The sequence below is a fragment of the Sphaerodactylus townsendi genome, linkage group LG11 (assembly GCF_021028975.2).
Source record: "Sphaerodactylus townsendi isolate TG3544 linkage group LG11, MPM_Stown_v2.3, whole genome shotgun sequence".
In the NCBI taxonomy this organism is placed as follows: Eukaryota; Metazoa; Chordata; class Lepidosauria; order Squamata; family Sphaerodactylidae; genus Sphaerodactylus; species Sphaerodactylus townsendi.
In genome coordinates this window covers 24,142,245-24,145,701 of record NC_059435.1, presented here as the reverse complement: position 1 = coordinate 24,145,701, position 3,457 = coordinate 24,142,245, and positions in this window count along the sequence as shown.

Genomic DNA, 3,457 nt, shown 5'->3' with positions numbered 1-3,457 from the left:
GCTATGTTTGTCTGTAGCAGTAGGGAAAAAAACAAGAGTCCAGAATATCCTACCAGAAACTCAGGAAATCTCTAAGGTGCTATTGAACTTGTGCACTTTTCTACTTCTACAGCAGCCACCAGGTTGGCAACCCTGTTTGATTTAGTAGAGGAAAAGCTTACATTTACTAATTACTTACACATCGTCTTCTTATATGAATGTAGGTACCACAGAGAAAATGGATTGTTGTTATCCTTACACTGATTTTCTAAGCAGAGCAGTGATGTAGGTATAGATTTTTTAGGGGGGGGGGGTGGGGCAGGGCCACACCCCCATCTGCCCCTGGGGGCATGGCCACTTGGCCTCAGTGTTTATAAAAGCAGCTCTCCGAGGCCAGGGATGTCAGACTCCCCTGCCGCCCCCCCCCCCGCCCTCACTGGCTGGGCTCCAGCTGGCAGCCAGCAGCCCCTTCTGCCCTCCCCTCTGGGCAGAGGCATAGCTAGGGAAAATGGAGCCCAGTGCAAAATCTGAGTTTTGCACCCCTCCATGGGGAGCCCAGATTCTCCTTTTAAATCCACCTTAAAGGGAGAATCTGGGGTCCCCAGTTAAAACAACATTGAAAGTGATGCTGTTTGGGGGTGGATTCTCCCCCACCCTGAAACAGCATCACTTTCAATGTTTAAAATGGGGACCTCACATTCTCCCTTTAAATCTATGCCAAAGGGGGTGGATTTAAAAGGAGAACCTGGGGAAATTTGTGGGGTGCCTGCTGTCAGGGGTGCAATTGTTAAGCTAGCAGCACCAAACTCCCAGGGTATCTTTAGGAGACTCTCCTGATGTCACCTCCCAGGTTGGTGAAGTTTGGTTCAGGGGGTCCAAAGTTATGGACCCTCAAAGGTGTAGCCCCCATCTTCTATTAGCTCCCATTGGAAAGTCCCTTTGGGAGTCCATAACTTTGGACCCCCTGAACCAAACCTCACCAAACCTGGGTGCTATCATAAGGAGAGTCTCCCAACAAATCTGTGAAATTTTGGTGCTACTAGTCTAAAACCTGCCCCCCCCTTGCAAGCCAAAACCAAAAAAAAAACCCTAAAATACAAAAAACGTGTAATGGGGGAATTTGAACCTGAGGAACCCCCCCCCCCCCTTACCAACGTCCTTAATTTAGAAGAGTTACACCTTTAAAGGCCTTTGGTTTCAGTGGATTTAGAAAGGCAAAACTCTGGTTAGGATTGCACTGTTATTGTTTTGTTTGCAAACAGGGAAAAGTTTGGTGCTTCAACTCTGGTTCCACTTTGCTTTCTTTAGCAGCATTAAATAGGTCAAATCCAACTCTTTGTTTGTTTGTTTTTTGCACTGTGGAAAAAAAATCCAAATGTCATATTTATTTATTTTAATTTATTTGTAATTTGATTTATAGGTCGCCCTGACCACTGAGAAAGGCTTCGCTGAAAATTGTGGGACCTGCACATGCACAGAACATGTGAGACAGCTGTTGAAGTACAGAGGGTAAATACACGAGACTGAATGACAAACCGCTGTCTTGTCTATTCCCTCCCAGCAGTTTCTTTTCCTTTTCTTCAACACAACAAACCAATGAAACAAGAGTGCCACCCATCCCCCAATAAAGCAAACTATGTTGCAACAACTCTGACTCACACTGTTTGCTGTCTCCGCCTCCTCCAAGCTGGGTAAAGTTTCTGCTGTTTTCTTGCACACTGTGTGACTCATTAGATATTACACATATGCCAACTAACACAGATCGTGGAAGAACAGTTTGAGAACCAGAAGACGGTCTTATTGATGGAGATGCAGACCAGACAGTTGAAAAACAGCTGGCAGTGGAACTGCTCTGGATAGGAGTTATGGGCTGGAGGAAAAGAGAAGAGCACAACTTCTTTGGGAGTAGTAACAGGGTAAAAGCAGCTCAAGAGTAGCTGTATATTTCCCCTCCCCCTCCATCAAATATACACATTCATAATCTGCCTAGGCAGCCTTTGCACAAAGTACAATGAATTTTAGCTTTAGGGTGGCAGCTTTTGATTTCTAATCCAAAAATACTAATATCAGTTTACAACATGTACAACTTGCCAGTGTTACCTTGGCATTAAACCAATGTGGCTCCTCAATGCTGCTGTATATTTTTCAGAGAGGTATAACATTCTAGGTGCGGTTTTGAGTTGCCAACTCTGGTTTGGGAAATTCATGGAGATTCAGAGATGGGGCCTGGAAGGGTAGAGTTTTGGGAAGACCACAGTAGAGTACCATCTTATAAAGTCCACCCTCAGACTCAGCCATTTCTGGCAGGGAAACTGATTTCGGCCCTTTCCACACATGCAGAAGAATGCACTTTCAATCCACTTTCAAAGCACTTTGGAGCTGGATTTTACTGTGCGGAATAGCAAAATCCACTTTCAAACAATTGTGAAAGTGGATTGAAAGTGCATTCTTCTGCATGTGCGGAAGAGGCCTTCTATACTCTAGAGATCAGCTATAATTCCAGGAGGTCTCCCGCCTGTACCTGGGCATTGGCAACCTTAGCTGAGGTTGAGCTCCTGAAATGTTTGTTTCACATTTAAGAGTACTTCCAGATCCAGGTGTGCAAATGGATGCTGAAGTGATATTTAGCACACTAATGTATGTATGAATATAAAGTGCTGTTGAGTTGCAGCCAACATATAGCAACTCTGTTTCAAGGTAAGAGACATATTTTTGCTCAGAATCTGGTCCCATTGAATTCAGCAGGATTTTTTGTTTGTTTGTTCAAAAGTCAACCCAGGAAACCTTTTGGAAACAGCTGTCTTCCTCATACGAGGAAATTTGGCTTGAAAGCTTCATGCATTTTGCAACGATTTCTCTCACCTTTGGCTGCCGGTTTTGTTATTGCCCCCACTACCTATTCTCACAATTCCAATGGCAGCTCTGCAAGATTATACACCTCTACCTTAAAGTATCCCAAATATTCCTACCGTCTCTCTTTACTAGAGACTATTGCAGAACAAATCCATTCAAGCAAACAGGAAGAAGAGGGAAGGATCAAACAAAACCCCTTGGTGTGAACATGCTGGAAGCATACGTTACGTTGGTGCACAAGTGATTCTGTTTTCATTGCAAAAGACACACGTGTGATTCGCTGTTTTCATTGCAAAAGGCACACATTTGTGATTCTCTGTTTTCACTGTTTCATTTGTTGAAACAAGCAATGATTCTAACGCCTTTCTGAAAAGTGCACATCCAACTGCAGAGCAATCTCCACGTCCACAACTTTGTTCAAACATTCCCCCGTTCCCTCCCTACACAGCAACCCCCGCTGTTTAAGGAGAGCACAGCACGGGAAAATCAAACTCTGTTTGACCACACGCCTTCTCGGGGCGCAAGGACTCGTGGGAATTGTAGTTTTTTTGCCTCCTTTCTCTTTCGACGGAAACGCGTCTTTGGAAGGCGCCTACTCCCCGCCTTCTGCTTGACTGACTTCCGC